The following is a 22,411-nucleotide window of genomic DNA, read 5'->3' on the forward strand; positions in this document are numbered from 1 at the left end:
ATCGCCACGACCGTTTTATGCGCACACAACTCAAATGACTGCGGCCTACCACTACTTCGAAGCAAACCATCATCATACGTACGATATAATTATCCTTTATAATACGCACACACATATAATATATATATAAACAAAAATAGGGCTTTTTTATGTACCATATACCAAGTCTCTGACGACACTATTGAAAGTTACGATATTTTCAGAGTTTATCCAAATACTTCCTCGAGTATCCCCACGTCGTCAATTTTTTCATTTTTCGTTTTTGACGAGGCATTTGAATAGTTTTGCGATATTTTTTTTCTCAACGCTGTTGAGTTATAAAAATAATAGTATATATTTTATAAATAATTGCATTTCAATTCAAAACTGCAGCGCACGGTCGGATCCGAGGAATTCATCAGCTATAGTATCTAATAAATTACGATATCTAACAAGCATAATATGACTATAATGAGTAGGTAATACCGATGCATTCACCGGCGCCGAAGTCCAAGGAAAATAATTGAAATATTCTGTTTGTTTTTGGAAAACAATAATTTTCGTTCATATAATAATAATATATATATGTAACTGTAGTACGCAGTAGGTACAAACTTCGTCGATATGTTATGTATAGACAAAACATGCCCATTCACGCGCCGTACCATAAAATATATTAGGCAAGTATAGGTCTTGCACAATGCAGTTCGTGATGATCTTTATGGTTTTTCCCCTCTCTGCGTGTTGTTGTGTATAGTGAAAATGAATATATTTTTTTTGGCATTTCTAATATATACGATACCCACAGATGGAATAATCCATACATATATAATATACAACGCGTAACGGGCTCGCGTGATCCGTCCGAGTGAAACTATCGGCACAACGGAGAATCGTGTGATTGTGTCGCCGCCGCCGCCGCTGCCGTACGTATGGACCCACAGTGGCACACCGGATATCGTGTCGTCGATCGCCGATCGAATAGTATTGGCCGTGCGCGCAACGTGCAGGTGTGCGTTACTCGTACACATTATAGTTATAGGCAGGTATAGGTATACATATAATAATAGTACGCGGAGATACCTATTTGTAGATCGACCGGCGCACGATCGCGAGATCGACGAAAACGTGAGAAATCTCGGGGCGCGCGCGACGACCGCAGCATATATTATAGGTATACGGCTTTTGATATAATATATTATAGTTATCGGCGTTACCGCGATCGGATCGAAGAAGTCATAATGCATGGTCAAATTGATTATTATTATTATTACCAGGTTTTATCTTTATTTTTAATCAGAACGACCGAAAATATTGCAGATTATTATACACCGTTTCTGTTTGCCGAAATAAATAATATAATACATTATTTATTGACTTGTTACTTGGTACATGACTGCACAAGTATAATTACAATGTATTGTTATTGTAGTTGAGTAATGTGTGTATATAGTACAATTTTACTAGAAGACTTCGGAACGGGGTTTTAACGCATCTGCACGTTGTGATAAACATGACGTAATATTTATTATATTTATATTGTCATATCCTATAATCTACAAGTGTGAGGTATACATGATGATATGATAAATTTAGAATTTAACTTTTTTACGTCTCTGCCCCCGGACATGACGCTAGTGGTCTCCGATTGCAATACTGCAAACCGTCGTTTATGTGGAAAAAATCTGAAAATGTGACGAAAATCACACTTTTAAACAAGACGCAATAACCTTATTCGTTATCAAAACGTGTGCGATTTCGTTTTACATTACTACATATTATGCATATTTTGACGACAAACGTCGTTTTAATACGCGTGCATTTGCGATTATCGGTGATATAATATCATATTATTATATATTGTTTTTTATTTTTTTTTTCGGTTTGTGTAGTGACGGTCGAGTGGGATCGTCGCCGAAATAACCACCGCGAGTGTTATGATGAATGTCATTATACGCTATGTTATATTATCGTATTGTTAAAACGCAGCAGGAGCACGTCGCGACCGTATAAAATGTGCGCTTTTCTCGGCGCACGATCGGTCGATTAAAACGTCGAAATCAAATAATATAATAACAATCGCGGCCAAAGGACAACCGCGTCGGTAGCGGCGGCGGTGGCGGAAATAGAAAGAGGAGAGAAAAAAAAGTACGCCGATAAGGGCCCGCGTTTTTTTTCCGCATCGGTTCTAAACACTAATGATTCGGCCGGATAACGAATTGGGCGTACGTATTATTATAAATATTTTCCCTCGGCTACGCAGCACACGCTCACACATTTCGCCCGATAAACGCTATATATTGTTCCGTTGTCAGTGTATTATTATTAGTTATATACGGATAGAGTTAAATACGTACACACGTCACACACATGCCTATACGTATTATAGACGTACGCAATGTTTTAAACTCTCGACCGAACCGCATAGCCGTCGGGACGGACATAATATTATTATAATATGCATCGCAGCCGTACCTTTATATCAGATATTATTATAATATTATATTATACCATTTATTCTTCGCGGACGAAGAATCGCCTCTGCCCGCGTATTGTGCCGAGTCGTAAAAAAATACAAAACAATTTCACTATTTTCGCCGCCTATCGCGCGCTGTTTGCCCATCACGATTCGACGTCGTGTGCAGATTCGTTTTCGGAATATATTATATTAGGTCCGCGACACATAAAAGATCCCTAGCCACATACACATCATAGTACATCGAAGACGACGATGACGACCGTGCGCTTTGTACGTATATATAATATTATGCATTATTATTAAATATATATTATGATATATTATTATAATTGTGTGTAGGTACTGCGTATAACCGGACACGCGCAACGACGGCGATTGGTTCGGTATTCTATCGTAACAATAATAATAATTGCGATCGCCGAAAACGGTCATGTGAAATTCTCGGTTGTGTTTGCGTTTCCGTCGCGAGTTTTTCGTCGTGAAACCTGAACGCGCGTGAGTATAATAATATTATTATTTCTATTGCCTATTATAAGGTCGTGACAACGGGCACGCACCCTGTCCGCGGAGAGAAATAATATAGCGTAACACGAGTTTTGCGTCCCGTTGAAATCCTCCATAAATATTATGTACCTATATTATTATTATGTACTATGCAGCAAACGGCGGAAATGATACTGTGTTTTTGGTATTCTTTTCCCACCAACTTCCGACTCTGCTCTGACTCTGCTAATAATATATACATATAAAAATAGTACGTAGTACTATAACATGATATTATAATATGTTTGTCGTAGTTACAGTTGAACTGTACTGGCCGTACAGCGTATATTGAATCACTGAGCTATGGGTACCCCAATCATTCTTGATCTACGTATATTGTCGTATTTCGTTTTTTATTATTCAAATTTAAATATAAGTAGAGATTTCCGAAATTGCGGTATAGCTGCAAGGGTGTCATTTAATACAATGGTTTTTTTAACACGCGAACGCGTTCATTATTATATTATAATATATTATTTTGTAGGACATCAGGAAGTCCTTATATGCACCGTGCACCCCATTTTTTATTTGTATTTACATATACGTGTCGTACTCCGATGCACCCGCGGTGACCCGCAGGTTAGGTTGCTGTATAAATCTATAGGTATGATATGACTTTCGAAACAAAACAGAAAGTTTGAGATGACCTACGATATTGAATCCGTTCGGTTGTGTACAACGCATTTTCAAGAACGAAAGCAATGCGCGATTTACATAATTTTTAGTCACAAGCTAACAATTTTTCAACAACAATACTTGAGGTTTTAGTGCTTAGAAACTATATGGAGTGTTTCGATTTTTGACCACAAATCAGACTTAACATTGCCAATTGTACTTATATACACAACAACAGATAGATATAGTATTTTACACACACACATAATTTTACGGTATTGCGTACATAATAATCACATAGTCATACATATGTGGCTATGTAATGTATGAAAAGTGAGTGGTATAAAAGTTAAATGCGCAAACGTACCAAATGTGGTCTAAGTATTTATATACCTTGTGGTATAAAATTGGGTTTTACGTACGTCCAAGAGAGTATACCAAGTAGAAAAATTATAGCCGCTTGACGATTTCCGTGATAAACATTCTAAATTCGTTTTACCTTACGCAGTACGTAATATACTGTTATACAAATAATTTATTGTATAATTTATCACACAAAAATGTTTTTAAACTTGAAAATATCAGCGCAAATTGGTACAGTTTTAATTTAAGTTAACAACAAATAAAAACTAGGTGTGTCTAAAAAAAAGTCAAACGTTATTTTACTTTAACGTCTTCAACTACAGTGTATCAAAGTAAAATAATATTATTAATTAATGATTTATAATAGCAATACTGCGCGTGTTATATGGTTATTGCCAATGTCGTCATCTGATACTTGTATTTGTAAATTAATGCGCAACTGTACATCGGATCAAAAATCACGAACATCGAATGGTTACTTCAGTAACAATTTCGAAATAATTGAAATGAAATCGATTGTAATATATTATTTAGATTATGGTACTATGGCAATAAATATTATGTACTTTATGAGTTATGAATAACAGGTTATTGCTATTCACATCACTATCACCATATTATGTTAATTAGATACATTTATAATTATAAATTGTTTTATATAAGAGATGTATATACTTATAGAGATTATGTTTTAATGCAAAATTAAGTTAAATTTATTTTTTTTAAAGATTTAATTTAAATATGATAATTAATTACTAAATAGACGTAATTTCGCATATTATATAAAATTAATTAATTAATTAATTAAATTATTCGTTATTTAATCTTCGAAATTTTTATTAAAATTTAAATCGTGACTTTTCGAGAGTTATATTTAAGCTATATTACTCTTATGAATGACTATTAATTATATATATTAATATTTATGGATAATTACATTATTAAGTAACTATAATATTTCGAATAATATACCTACATAAATATAATATTATGGTTCGTCGTTATTTTCGCTAAATTTATGATTAGCTAGTCTCATGATTTAGAAAAGTTCAATGTTTTACTGAAAGTAGATCAAATTTGCAATTAGAAAAATATATTAATAAGCTCAATGGCTTATATTGGTCCATATGAGAAATCCTAGTTGTGGTTTTAAGGCCGGATTAGACATTATTACGCGGTTTACCTTGTTCAATTCGTCTTATTGAGTGAAAAATTTCAAGAATTTTAAACCAGAAAATTACCAGATATAATAATGTGGTTTTCCTATAGGATTGAATTATTAGAAAGACCTCTTATAAACATCCTCGTATAGTCGTATGACCCAAAGCCAAATAAAAAAAAAAAAAAAAAAAAAAACAATAATAGGAAATAATTTGACCGTTATGGTGATACGGTCCGGTGACGTCTTTAATAGTAAGCTAATACAGCCAGTGCATCCTCTCGTACTGAGTAATAGCTACGTGAAGTGCACGCGTACATATTATAATATATATTGTCGTATATATTTTAATAAATGCTATCAAATTATTAACAGTTGCAGTTTTCCCGTTTAAAATACTTAATAGATACTTAATAATATATCTACGTGCATTTCGTGCCTCGTCCATATACATAATTTATTGCCGATTATTGGATTATGTATTGTTAGGAATGTCTGCATTTCTGCAATGTGTATTTAACTGTATTGTTGTCCAGGACCGTTAAGTATATATGTAATCGTGAAAGTTTAAGACAGTTGGCGAACCATTATGGAATAAAAGAAACAAAACAATGTGTGATTCGTTTTTGTAGTATAAAAAACGACAATTATTATAATAATATAAAAACAAGTTAACCACATACAATTAATAAAAAATGACGCTGTGCCATTACATTTTTCATTGGATATATCGAATATGGCGCGTATATGCAGCATAGTAAATAATAGGTAGTTATGTATAGGTACATATATGAAATAATATGTTTTCACTTCCGATATTGTTCAGAAGTAGGTAACCAGCTGGTGTATTTTATTTGTCTATGTTGAGCATAAAAAATTGTAAATTCGATAAATTCTTATTTAGTTTTTTATACCTATTTGAAATTTGCAATATCATTTTAAGTATTTCAATTTTAAAATATTTATTTGATAGACACTATGATTGAAGATTAGGTTTTATGATATATTTAAGAGATATACGAATAAACGATATTATTTTACCAAAAAAAAAAATAATTATAATAAATAAATAATTGTAATCCTACGTTATAACTATTAATCGTAATAATAAATGATATAGGTACGATTTCAAAATTTGATGATTTATCGACTTAATAGTTATGTACAATATACCAATGAGATTTAACCCGTGCAAAACGGGTAGGTAGAAGACGATAAACCTTTTATCGAAAATCCAATGCTCATGTATCGGCATGTACTATACACTAACCTAAAAATATGATGACGGTCGTTTTGGGTTTAAATAGGCGTTTTCATCCGTCTGACGTGTAAAAAATCCTTAGTCAGTCCCACAGGTAATAAATCAAATGTGCATCGTTTTCATACACGTGTAAATGTTCCTTTCGTTCGATCTTTCGGAGAAGATAGAAAAAACTTGAAATAGTCGATGTACATTGTGCTTACGTAAACATTGTTTTTTTTTTTTTTTTTAATGTTTTGTCGTTCTACTAATCTCTGCGAAATCGCGTTTCAGCAAGCGAAATATATCGCCACCGCATCTGTTTGTTTCTTGTATAACTTAAAAATGTATAATAATACGATATATACGTATATTAACGGTCTGATACGGTTGCAACGTGTTATGGAGTAGCTGCACTCGTAATCGTTTTCGGCGCGTGACGCACTATGATGTATTATAGTAGTAAGTACGTAAAGCACGCAGATAGATATGTATAAATATGTAGGTAGAGTTGCTAAACGAAACTAACTAAGCGCGGAACCCGACCGAAAAATGCGGTTCGCGACGAAAATATAATAATATCATTATTATTTGATATACAATGACGATAATGATGACGACAGCGACACTGCTGACGAAAGACGTATATGATATTTAACTGCGCAGCCAATACGAAATACAATATAATTATATTATTAATTGTACGTTAAAATAGTAAAATAAATAAATCGTGAGAATTGGCCAATTAGCTGATGACGACGGGATGTCGAGTGCAAAAATAGTAAAACCACAAATCACAAGTTGCCTAATGGCGTTATACGCACCTCTCTAAACGATATTATCACAACGATATAATACGCGTAAATACGTTTTTCTGCTGCAGCGAGCGGCGGAATTCGCGTATTTCGATATACCTATAGGCATGTATATTTATAATAAATCGCGCGCCAAAAATCGCGTATTGGGCAATATATTTTATATATATATATATATAATGTATATACGTGATATAATGGTCACTGCCGAGAGAGATTGACGGTATATGGCTGCTGCAGCGGTTAACCTTTACCTACCTATCTGTGTACCGTAAAACACTTAAATGTCGTTATATAGCGTTGCGCAAAAACGGCCGTAGTAGTCCGCTGGTCGTATATACTGCAACTTGTGGTGCGCTGGGAATCTCGCCAGAAATCGAGTCACCGTGTGCGCCTCGGGACAGTGATGCTGTGTACCCGCACACAACCATATCATCTCAGCTTTATGCACGTCGAAATAATGTTATAGTATATATTATATCCATATACTATAGGAATTTATGAGCCGACGAGGCATCTTGCTGTGAATGCGCGAGCAGCATAATGAAGGTCGTCAAACCTGGTTTCGTCGTTTCGTCTATACGCTAGAGAAACTCATTAATTAGATATTCATTTATATATATATATATATATAGAATTCTGTTTTTACGCGTATTATAACACTGCATCGCACTTGCCGTGGACGAGTACCCGAAGTAACGTTCCACCATCGGGCCGCCGAGGGTCATCGTATCGAAAACGACTCGACGCAAATTTCAAACAGACGGTTTTTCGAATAATAATATAAATAATATATAACATCCATACATATATAACTATAGTATATTATAATAATTGACGAGAGACTAAGCACGACGTAAAATGATAATGGTGTAATATTATATACGTATTATCCTATATAGTAGTTTATCGCATTGTTTGTATTAGAGAAAAACATCGCGCACTGTTATAATATTATATTATATATAGGCATATAGACCTATAGAAAAACAGCGTTTCGGGCACGAGTGATGTACCACTATGAAACATATCGCCGTGACATACGATTCGATTGTGCTGCAGAATGCAAAATTGTATTCATTTTAGGTCAGACTAAAACCACTTGTACTTATAATTATGCACCTACTAATATATTATATATACTCGTAAAAAACCGGAAATCGACAGTAATATATTAATGATATGACGTTTAATATATGTTAATTTCTGTGAGCATCTCATAAATTATTTTACATGCTAATACAGTACCACCAATACCGTTATTACTTATTGGAAAATAACTAATCTTCGTATGAATGAAACATAATATACGCCATTATTTAAAAACTAATATTGTGATTCTGTTTTCTAATTTAATATGGATCTAATTACACTACTTAGAAGATTCGATGTATATTCTATGCAAACTGCTTATATGTTTTTCAAGAGAAAACTATGGTACTCGTGTAAGAATTACTCTAGACATGGAAATTGTAGTCATGTTTATGTAAGCATTCGGCACTCTAGACATAACTGCATAGTGCATATATCATTTACATGATCTACCTTTATATCAACAAAAATACGTAATTGATATATTGATTAATATTTAGAATATATTGTTTTACTCGTTTCTTGTTACAATATTATTATACTTCAAACGTAACGGCTAGTAACACTTCGTTACGATGTAATAGTATTTGCACCTTGAATTTTTTTGTTACCTAACTATAATAGATTTAAACAATTGATGTTATTAGAATACTGTATACGCCTTTTAAATTTTAATTATTCAATAATATTAATTAAGACTTAATATACAAAAACTTGAATCTATTGTATTTACGATAAATAAAAATTTATAATTTCTAAGATTTATATTTCATATTTTTACATATAAATGTAGACCCATACAAAATCTATATTTACTTCTGTATATTTTTTTAGGTTTATTACAAAACAAACTATAAAGCAGAACAGGTGCAGTTTATTCTATGTAGCATATGCATTCTACTTTGAAATTGTGATGATCAATGTAAACGAATAAAGAAAATTTGTTGCTATTATATTATTAAATCTTGTTTTCAATCGGAACACTGCAGATCTCTAACAATAGGTTGTAATCCCATACGAATCGTCCTTTAAAAACGAAATAAATAATAAATTACCGCAAAAAGACTCATGTCCACACGACGAAAGTGGAAATAATATTGAAATATTATATATTAGCAAACTATATAAATTATAAACACATAAAATTTGGCCAATAAATGCCGATTTAAATAAGCTAATTTGTTAGCAATAAAGAAACATAAAATGGAATCTGTAGAACAAATTAAATGTTTGTAATATTTTATACCAACAACATGCGTTTCGTTTGCGATTGTTTGAACATATATCTGGAGCATCTATATAATATTATATTTTCGTTGCATACTATAATAGATACAGTAGAACGTCGATGACTTTACTAATATTATAATGTAATAAAATACGTTCATAATGTTTATATAGAACCGGCCTCCACTTGTGACTTTCAGGCGAAACGACTTCCTGAATGCGTGTACCGTGTACCGTAAGAGGATCGTTATATTGTTATTATATGTACTACGCATATTTAACATTGAGACATACGACTTACAACATGTGATGATGAAGGCCGTTATTTAGTAAAAACACTATTTATTATTTTTAACGACAACGGCCCTACAATATTGTTCAATTATTACAAAAACACTAACCCCCTGTAGAGATTTAAACGCCCCGTAGGCATCGTGATTAGTGGGTTTAGACATAAATTAAGTTAGGGTGGTATGCAGTTAAGAGAAGCTCGTTCGTTAATATCCAATACTAATTTTGTAAGAATGAAATTCGAATTGTAAAAGTCGGTTACTCCCAAAAAAATATTATACGGCAGTCAGAAATCGAACGTTAAAATATTAAACATAATTACGATTTGCACAAGACGACGACGATCGTATATATATTATATTATAAATACCACCGTAAGTTACTTATATAACCGGACGCAACAGGAGTAAGTATTTTCGATTCGATGGAATCTATATTATTATTATACCTACAAAGGGAAAAACAATTTCCGGGAAAAATTTGATTATAACATCCCCAAAATCGGCGATCCGTATACTTAATAGACAATATAATATATATTTCTACTACACGTGTATGGTTAAAAAATACACTTGTACCGTGTGAACCAAAACAAACATACTATTACATTTTAATATGAGGTAGGTACTCACCACAGTTTAAGCAGTCATCCGAGTCGCACATGTCCATGGGGTTCGGATGTGTGTATATAGAAACGGAACTCACTGAACGCGCACAACAGACGACGCTTGTTTCACGACCGCACAACGGAATGAACGCCGAACGGCCGCCGCCGGACACACTTTACCTGCGGTGTTATCCTCCCCCCCACTACTACTGGTAGTCGACCGATGTTTTAATTTTTTTTTTCTATTATCATTATTCACTACACCGCAAACGCTCTGTATGTCCACCACCTCACCGCCCCCGACACCACCATTACCACCACTTTCTCCTACCCATATTATACATATGAGCCACCGTGTCGTTGACTGGAAGAGGTTGGGGGTCCCCGAATAACAGAATCACCTGCTCTTTTTTTTTTTGTTACTATTTGTCTTTGTAGGAATATACCTATGCTTATTGACTTTTGACCTGTTGCTGCAGTGCACCACGCGATGAATGATTATTATTATACAACGACGATGAACACGACTCAGCCGCCGCCACTCGTTTCGTCGTTTAATCGGTAGCCACTAGCCACTATGAGCATATAAATACTATACTATATGGGTATTTTAATATTATTGCCGAACCTTATATGAGTATATATTCATTGATGGCCGCCACTGTGCCGTATACACACGCGTAGGCTTATTGATATTACAGTGATAATGTGTATTATTATCGTAGGTATATTAAGTACACACAGCTGGTGTGTTATTTAAAAAAAAAAACAGATTTCGCGCACGTCAACGATTTCCGGACGTTTTCCTCGTTATAATCCCGTCTATAATATATGCCGACAGACGCCTACCTCACATCGAATCACACGTCGTCTCCAATTTACATACACGAGTATTGAGTATACATAACATTATTATACGACACATCAAGTGCAATTATATACGTATTCCACACGAAATACACGTTTATAATTAATATAATTACACTGGATTATATTATTATATATAGTTTTACCGCTACGTTGAGTAGAAATTATCCAATCATTTGGTATGTATGACATCGAAATATTAACTACCCACTCATGTTGCAGTATGTGCAAAACTTTCATAGTTTCGTAGCACAAAAAAGAGATTCATACTATCTGTCTAAAATATTCGAATTTAATTTGATGTAAATAATTATACAGATCAATAATACTATAATAACAAAATCATATATGCTGTGTCACCACTTATTTTATGATAAATTGATATTTATATTATAATAATATTTGTATTTAAAAAAAAAGTTAAAATTATGATTACAATACTACACAAATAAATAAATAATATAGTATATATTATATTAAGTTATTTAAGTTATTATTGTTTATCTTTAAAGTTCTAGTCGAAAACATTACATTTTGAATATTTAATAGTCTAAATGGAAGAATTTGATTTCTACTCAAAGCAAGCTATTTTAATACCTTCCCCGTTCATTACGTCATGTAGTAAGTACTTCAAATAAAAACGAGACTTGACGGAAGTAAATTAAAACTGCATTAATTTTCTATATTTATCATAAACATTAAAATTTTTATTTCAACTAGACATAAATATATTATGTTTTACTGACATACTGTTTGAATACATAATAATAAAGCTCAGATATCAAGAAAAAATATACTTTTAGTGAATACTAAAAATTTAACTATATAGCGCACACAATCATTAAAAATAAAAATTAATATAATAAAATACCGCAACATATTATATAGCAAAAACGATTGAAACCAATAATCGTATTCATTTTATAATATTATTAAATTAGGTTATAATTTATAGCTACACCAATAATAATGAGTTTGAGAATCGCTTTAAAGATACATTCTATAGGTACCTATATATTATTATAATGCATTAACTAATAAGTAATAACCAACGAAATGTTGTTTATAAAAAGAGAAAATTATTTAAGTATGTGACAAATGATTCCCCCCGAAGGCACTCCAAAATCGTCTAAGGTATCATTTAATAAGTTCTTAGATGAAAATTTTTCTTGACATTTTGAAATCAAATTAATTCGACAGATCAAACGTTATTAATTCGGGCATAGTGAAAGTAATGAGTGCGATTGAACAAAATTGGACGTGCACAAATTTCAAATTAATAACTACGACAAAATCACCGCTATGCTCAACTCTAAGATCTATAAAATAGTGTATAATCTAACATAATATTAAATTTATTTTTCTTATTAGTAGCAAGTCCACTTGTTAAATTAACAGAGAAATCCGTAAAAGTCATTTTTGTGTTTGGTAATGGTAAGTATATAAAAATAATATAAGATATTATATTACCAAAACATAACATCACAATAATACGCTTCATCGAGTTTTATTATAATAAAATGGTTATTCAATTGCAAGAAATAAGAATCCTTGAAAACAAATTTATTGGTTGGTAAACTATAGCCGTAAAATGTCTTAATTAGTAATTATAAACACTTCTTGGTTTGGCGAATATTAGGTACATACTTAAAAAGTAAAAAAAAAAAATCATTGACACTATTATTTTAATTACTGTTTGGGTAGTGATAATAATTTTGATTACAAAATATACTTAATAATCTATTGTTCTGTTTTTCGTATCATAATGAATATTTTCATAAATTAAACTCTTACGGATTCACAAAACTGCTATGTTTAAAAATAACACGTGGACAAACAGCCGGAAATAACGGTTATTCGGAACTATTATATTTATATAAGTCACAGATAAGTTACAACATTCAAAATACATTCATCTTTAATGAGTAGTATTGTCATACAAAAGTAATATTGTATATTAGAGAGATTGAAAACATCAGGTTCTTTAAAAAAAAAAAATCAAATTTTCATAAAATATCACAATATATATTTCCATGTCCGACATTCAATAACACCTATTGGTAATTTTATTATACAATCGCATAATTTAAGTTTTTTTTTAATAATATATTATACATTAAATTTAATGTGTTTTGTATATTTTAAATTGATTTTTCGTTTTCTTCAAGCATTATTATTATAATATTATGAACACAAGCTATACGATATACATATATCAATATTGTCATATTTTGTTTGAATTTTTTTTTTAGACTAATATTCTAATGTTCTTTCATATATATATTTTATTATTATTATTGTTCAACGGTAAACATTAATAAGTTTCATTTAAACAGAATTAGAGGACAACATGAAGTGAATTGCATTGTGTGCTAAATAATTATTATTTTAATGAGCGTTGTTGTATACATTTATACATGTAAATATTTGTAAATTATACTACGTACTTGCACATGTTTATGACCTGACAATTGTTTAAAATTAATACTGTATTATGTATATTCCAAGAGAAGGTCTTTTATTTGTATTGAATTACAAAATTTGCATTATTTGTAATCGGACTCTTAAAAGTAATTATTCTTAACAAATTAGCTCAAATAATTTTGTGGAAAAATATTTTTTACAATTATATATTATAACAAATTAGTCTTGAACACATATTTATTCGTTAGATTTTTACACCCGTCTAGTCCAAAAATTATGTATTCATCGACAGACGACAATTTTGTAGGCATTTGAAAATATTTACTGTTTTGTATTGAATGAATTAATATTTACATTATAAAAGATTATTTAATTTATTATTAAAATATATTACGTACAATCTTTACTCGTTTACACTTTACAGTTTACTAGAGTGTATAGTGTGAAATTACAACGACTACTTTAGGTACTTATTTTTATAAAATATAAAATAATCTTTACTCCTTCATTATTTTATATCTTATTTTAGTTGGCATATATGTTTACTATTTAACATTTTTCATTTCATTTAATTTTCGGAATTCGGTATTTATTTATACAGTTGTTATTAATAATTGTTATGTAATATATATATAATAATAATATCTATAATTAATTTAGTATAATCGTTTTAAATGTATTAAATTCAAAATAAAATAAATGTGTTCATATACAATTACAAAACTCTCTCAAAAAATGTATTTTATTATTTTCATATTAACAATCCTATTTTTGATAGTACAATAATAGGGTACTCGAAAGTCGAAATACTATAGAGGTAACATACCAGTTGTGCAATCCATATGTTGAAATTAATATGGAAGTCTTTATAGCTTAATTTTTTTTTATTCATTGTTTACCGATTTAAAATAAATACTTTAAATTCCTTTTATATACGTATGTATGTGCTTCTCAGACTATATTATATACGTTTCTTCTATACCAAACGAATCATGATATTTTTTTGTTCAACAAAACTAACCACTTTTTTTATGTTCTTGTTTCAACAAAACATCTTCGGGTATATCTGTAACAATATATAAAATATTGTGTTTGTGTGTGTGTGTGTGTGTGTGTGTGTGTGTGTGTGTGTGTGTGTGTGTGTACATTGTAAGTATTATTAACATTTCAAGTTGTACAAGAGCACGAAAACTAGAATCCAGTTAACCCGATCTGTAAATATCAACGTCAAAATATTCACGATTTTTTTTTTTATATTACGCTAGAATACTATTATTTTTTAATTAATCATTACTCAATAAAAAATAAAAATTTTAGTTAGGTCCTGTAATCATGTTTAAAAAATATTTTTAATGCGTAAAATACAATCACCAATAGGATAAAAATAGTTAATAGTTTTCACTTATTAACAATGTTTTAACGTATGTATAATAATATAATATATTATATTAATACATTTTTCATTGTACAATTTTATTATTATCGTTTAAAGTTAACACAAAACTTTAATTTAAATACTCGTAAAATAATAAACATCACCTATACATCAATAATTCACTTGCTATTATATAATTTAAAACATGTGGATATAGGTATTAGTAATAGTTATTACTTTTTATGTTACGCTGGTATTACAAGTATATTATTATAGTAATAAGTATCAATATATTACCTGTATAGTAGCATTGCAATAATTTTGTAAATGTGTTGACTTAAAGTTTGAATATTTGTTTGACTATAGCCGTAGTTAGTTACCTACTAAATACACGTGGAATACACACACATCACGGGCAGTGACGCTAAAAATTTTCCTAAAATTGACCAACAGAAAATATCGCTGTTATCCGTTTGCAAACAATTCAATAAACAGAATAACCAGCGAATATCATGACTATGTTTATATGTATATACCGCGGTCGTTTGTAGGTACACACGCTGGATCACTAGTTCGGAACTTCGCCGGATTTTGCCGACAGACGTAATTGATGCGAACGTCCAGAAATAGTTGCTGACAAATTAGTATTAGAATTCTGCGGTGGGGTTTAAGATTTACCTGTCTAATAATATAATATGTAATTTTTATATTTCCAAAAAAGTCTCGTATTCTTCATAATTTCACAATGATGAGTTTTTTTTTTTATTTATTTGTTTTGTACGTTATTATTATGGACTAAACCCCTATCATCGTTTCTCTATTAAATGTTAACAAATCGTTTTTTTTATTCATCATTTTTCTTAATATTATTATTATGTTTATTACATTATTATTATTTTTTTTTTAATGACGTGTATTTAAAAATTCTTAAGCTTTCTTTTTTTTCGTATCTATCCGTATAAATATTTATATGACTATCGTACTTAAATTCGTTATAAGTATCTATGATATATTCCTCCAATCCTATCTGCTCGTTTTATACCCTTATAACATTATGTAAAACGTGATTAATATAACACCTATTCTTATGTCTGAAAGCTGATTATATGTAGTATTATTTGTTTTACCTATATATCTTAAATGTATTCCCACAATATGTCACTCGTACTCGAACGTCTATCACGTTACGTAGTGTATAATGTTAAAAATGTATTACATAATATGTATGAGTCTTTAAATGAATATTATGAATAGTACAAATAATAATTTAATAAAATACACACATGGAGCTGACTGGTAATATATGAATAAACACCCGCATATTAATACTTACAAAATATTAATGTATTATGTATATATTACAATAATTTTAAAATTATTGTAGACTGTAGCAGAAATATGCAATACAGACAGTAAATTTTGAATTTTTGTATCCGTATATAGAGCAGTGGTGTACACAGAGGGGGGGAGAATGCTAAGCGGGCTATAGAAAAAAAATTAACATTAACTTAATAAATACACTTGATATGCTAACATAGACAAAAAATAAAAAGGTATTGTTAAAACAAAGAATATCAGTAATCGATTAACGCAATTACAAGTGACTAGCCAATTATTAGATATTATCATTTTTATCTGATCTATATATTGTCATTTATTATTTTAACGTTATGATATATTATGTACAGCGTAGGATGAGATGGCTATTTTTATACAAAATATATAAATCACTAGTACAGTCGATCGTTAAAATTCGGTAGCAATATTTGACAATAATAATAATAATGATAAGAAAAATGCAATTGCAATAAATTATATGTGTACTATAGTTATTAATAATTATATGAATTTTTTAGTATTTTGATACTTTTGGTAGGTATAATTTTTAGACAAATTGTGTGCAGCAGTCCTAAGTCTGTAAAATGGGAAAGAAAATGGTTTTTTTTGTACTTATAATTAGGTTATTTTTAGGACTTAATTAGCATTAGGTATAGGCGTATAGCTGATAAACTGACAGGTAAACTGACGTTCTGGTGTCATTTAATATTAATAATGAGAACCTAATAATGTAGTTGCGTACGTTTGTCCTTGTAAATTGAATTTGTGGTTGATAAATAATCGATTAATACAAGATTCTAACATATTTCATATTAAATGAATATATATTTTTTTTAAATTGAAAAAACCCAAATAATTTAATTTTAACTATTATTACTATATTATACATTTTTTATATTGATCACTGCTATTAATGATTAGTAGTATTTAAATACTGTGAATCTAAATATATATATATACCTACGCCTGTTATTTGAATATTCATGATAATAGTTTATTTAAAAATATTTCGATGGCTTTCAAAGTAATAATAACAAGACTGTAGGGTAGACAAAACTAAAATAAAAACATAACAAATATACCTAGCCCATTCATTATTAGTAGAATTTTTCATATGAGATTTCGAAGAATTTTGTATTGGTATTTCAAAGAATTTCCGTATTGCATATCATATTGTTAAGTAGACTATCGAATTGTTTAAATAATCACTATTCAGCATAACAAATTTTTGTTTGTTTCGTTTCGTTGAGCATCATAAACATAATAAGTTTGTATTCGTTTTAAAAACCCATTACTATGTTGTATAATATTATATAATATAGTGATGGATCTGACAAAACGATCAGATCATTCATTTTTTGGAAGTCAAAACTATTCATTTTCAACGCATTGTTATATGTGTTATACACTTATACCTACTGCATTTTGCCAAAATGGGATGTTTATGATATTTTTCAAAAATTTCGAACGATAATTTTAACTCATTTCATTAAAAAATCGTTAAAATTTGTAAAATAATTTTTGCTGTATAGGTAAAACTAGAGCTCGGATGTTATTTAAACTAATTTTATCAAATCTATTAAATCTATTGAAATTTATTAAGAAAATCTCACTTATAACTATGCTGGTGCATCTAAGTCATCTGACGTCCTACAAGTGTTCAAGTACCAATGGGAATAACCAATATCCTTATAATGGAATACGTCATTATATTGGTACCACTGATTTTGTAAATACATAAGACGTAATTAGCGTAATGAAGTGTATTTGTAAATTCATGGTCGCAACGCGCAGCTATATAAAAATATTATAATAATATAATACATTGAAGTAACGAAAATAATAATAGGAAATCATCCATGGTCTATGCAATTGTCCATTTGTATAGGTATGGTACACCTACAATTTATTTTTTAATATACACAATACTCATATATCACTAAGTCACTGGTATTAGGTACTAAAATAATATATGTACTCGTGTAGTAAGTTGAACAAATAAGGAAAAATACATAGAAACGCAATAACATATACTAAGAATACGTCAAAATTACAACAAAAAAAAACCGAATAGTATATAATATTTCTTCAGATTATTATAATAATGTCGATATAAACCATGATTATTAAAATGTAAGATCTAATTACAGAACAATAACATTATACATTATCTAATATGTATGATAAGTATCTAACTGTATCTCTCTTATTTTATCGTTAAACATGTGCACATAGGCTATAGAGTATTCAATAAGAACTTACATTATGTACTCGGTTATTTTTATTTATTTACAGGTACATCGAGTCATCGAATAATTCTATACTTTAAAGTTTAAATACAATATCTGCAGATATGACTGCTGACATGTCATTTGAGTCTGTTAAAAACACTTTATGTTATATAGTTTACTCTCTATATTCTAGTTGCATTCATAACTCATGAACTTTAAAAATATTTTAGCTTTACTTAAACGGAGATTATTCGATATAAAACTTAAGTTTATCTTAACAATAATTTATGAAATCTGTGTGAATAAATTACGGTTGATCAAAACTCAAAATTGCCACATCGGGCGATTAACATTTAACTTCAACCTTCTACTATAGATTTCGAGAGTATAATAGTTAATAATATTTTACGCGTTGTGTTTATTATATATAAGAAATGTATATATTATATAGGTACCTACATAAATATCAGCGGCCCACTATACGTAACAAAAGAAATTTGAAAAGTAAATCATAAATAATAATTTATAACTACCAGCTAAAACTTCATTAACGGCTGGAATAATGTCGGTTAAAGTTTTTCGACGACAATCAATTTACCAATCAATCATTACATGATTATAATATTTCGTATAAGTATATAAAATCAGTCACGTCCTGCACAACGCGTCGTTGTTACGTAGGTAGTATATAGGTTTATCGTATACCGGACTGCACGAACTATAGTCGATTTTCAATGTAGTATCACATAATGTACAAAAATGTAGCATTTTCCTTTCACCAATGTCCTGTGTTTTTTTAATGTCTATTAAACAGGCAAATGTTCATTTATAATAACATACTATTATTATATTAAAATATTACATTTTTTTATATTGTTTATAGCCAAGCGTTCATTATTATACGCACCCAAATCGTGAAATAATATATTATACTGTGAACCGCTCCCGTTATTAGATTTTTAATATAGAGCAGCCGGTATTTATTATTTGAACATTTTTTTGCAATTAAAATATCGACAAACTATCATAACCATAACGTGTTTACCATGTTTCTCGTACAATTTTAAAAACCGAACGCAATTATTTATGTTATTACTTTATTAGATAACATCATATGCGTATATAACCATACAGAGTAATTCGCCAATCATGATTTATTCCTATTCATTAATAAGTAATAACAATTAATTTAATTTAATTTTAATTTTAGGAATACCTATAACTTTATAAGTATACCTAAGAACTATAATATTTTGAGAAAGTGATACAAACTTATTTCATATTTAAACAACCTTTTTTTTATTATTCATTGTTAAGAAGTTGTTATTTATTATTATTAATTGTTTTTTTTTTTTTTGAAAATATCTATGTTTATAAAAAGAGTATTTTTAAATTATTTTATATTAAGCATTAAGAATAATAGTTCATGATATAATAATTTTGGTAGATATACGGTATAAATATGATCCTATAATGTTTTTAAAATATTACACGTAGGTACCTATCTTATATTTTATGTAAATGCTTTATAAATGACAATATCATTAGCTCAATAAATGTATTAAATCAGAATCTAAACGTTAAACTTTCGATTTAGAAGTGTCAACATTTTCAAAAATTCTAAAAAAAAATTAATTTTCAATAACATTAGAATGCACCTAAAATAGTATAAACGTATAATAATTTAAAAATATATGTTATTTTAGTTTAATCAAACATTTTAATAGGAACTCAAATATATTTTTAAATAGTAAAAAGGAAGTGATCATGCTTCACGAATCAACCTGTAATCGATATATTTTTTTGAGGTTTCATAATATTATGTTATCGTTATTTAAATGTTTGCATAATTCAAAACCGGAAGATTACAAAAGAATCGTGTACAAAAATGCTAGTGGACAATCACTGACGGAAAACTTTATGTACTTGTTTAAAACTGTAGAGTGTAGACTATTAATGCAGTATACGTATATCTAGTGGGTGGTCTCGGTTGTAAAATCAAAGACATCAAATAATTCATATCTGCACCTTCCCACTGTACGGTTTGACATAATTTGAAAAGTACACTACGGTGACCATATCATATACACATATAGGTAAGGTATACCTACCTAGGTATAATATACATCATAAAGTATTTGTTTCTATATTTATTTATTTCCAAACGTTCTTTGAAAAGTTATTCCGTGTTCATAAGCGGTACCACGTTCTGCGATTTATTATAAATACATACCTAATACGACCGTTCGCTAGGATTCAATAATGGATTCTGTCAGTTATCCGGCTGATAATAATTTACATGTGCATAAATATGCAGAAATTTATAATAGGTATGTACCTACAGTGTACATGTTATATTGATTTGTTTCATACGAATAGGTACTTTTGCGTAGGAAAAACATCCAGAGAAAGTTTCGTAACGTAAAAACTCAACGGTTATCATGATGGTTTCAATCACAAACGTACGATTATGTGAACAAAAACTATCAAATATACCTATAAAATGTAATACATTAAATTTTAATTATTAACTAAAGTTATTTCATTCGATATACACGGCATATATAAGTACAAATGCAATGCAAAACATTGTATAGTAAAACCTATACTTACGAATAACAATATAGGTGATAATAATTATGTTCAATGTGGAATTAAGAAACTAAATTGATCGCTTTGAAGATAAAATAATATGGATACATCGGTGTTCGGGTTTAATTTGGTATTTGTGTGTTCGGTGTTGAAAAAATGTTACCTTCATACAAATAAATTAGACATATCCTACCTACGTCCAACACAAGCTTTTAGCTTACAGGAGGTAGGTAATCAAAACTGTATTTGTAAACATTTCATTTGATTTCTAAAATTAAAAAATTAAAAAAAAATCACTATAATTTGAACACAGATGTTTATGAATCTAAAATGTCTTACTTCAGTGATTTATAAATACGTATTATGTATTATTAAATATTATCACACTTGACGTGCTATATGATAGACAAAGCACACACATATCATCTTGTATTAATAGTATAGTATTTGCCGGCATTGCATTATTGTCTTACATACTCAATTCATTAAATAAATAATTCGCGGAAACGGAACTCAAAGGTGCAAAATCAAATTTTTTTTAATCAATTTTTTTTTTATACATTGAAGTTTAATTATCAATGTTTTATAGCTGAAGCTCACAAATAACCAAGTACCTAAGTCAATTATTTACAGAGTTATCCTGTTTATCCATACTTAAATATGTTAAATCAATACAATAATTTACATATTAATTTGTTATTTAATATTGATCTAAATAAAACCTTTCCGATTTCGCTTCATAACGATAGTGTTATAAGTTATAACTAACGCGTTCTATCCACATAACTAAGTTATAAATAATACAAAAAATGAAAAAAATACTATTTAATATAATCCATCGTGTCAACCATGCAATAATATTATAAGATAGTACAAACAGATAGATGGTTCTGCTTACCAACATTACTAACTATTAATGCTTATTGGGCATTGATAAAAACAACTAATTTTATTAAGTATAAAAGGTATTAAAATGTACAAAATATCCGTTTTATGAACATAATTATTATTAAAATATGCAAAATATTCAAAGAAGCAAACCAAAATATACATGCTTAATAAATTGAAACAGTTTACAAATGTATAAAATGTTTAAATAAATTAATGTACTTACATTAAACTTGTGTAACTCGTTAGCAACTTGCATTGCACATTAAATTTAAAATTTAAAATT

General features: G+C 29.4%; 1 protein-coding gene across 1 annotated transcript in view; it reads right to left on the reverse strand.

The window, feature by feature from the left end:
- Positions 1-10,585, reverse strand: part of LOC132919975 (uncharacterized) — a 44,887-nt gene extending 34,302 nt beyond the window's left edge. The window contains exon 1 of the mRNA XM_060981944.1: positions 10,436-10,585. The gene's annotated coding sequence lies outside the window, so the exon portion shown is untranslated. The remainder of the gene's footprint in view (positions 1-10,435) is intronic.
- Between the last annotated feature and the right edge of the window lie 11,826 nt (positions 10,586-22,411).

This window comes from Rhopalosiphum padi, chromosome 2, assembly GCF_020882245.1.
Source record: "Rhopalosiphum padi isolate XX-2018 chromosome 2, ASM2088224v1, whole genome shotgun sequence".
In the NCBI taxonomy this organism is placed as follows: Eukaryota; Metazoa; Arthropoda; class Insecta; order Hemiptera; family Aphididae; genus Rhopalosiphum; species Rhopalosiphum padi.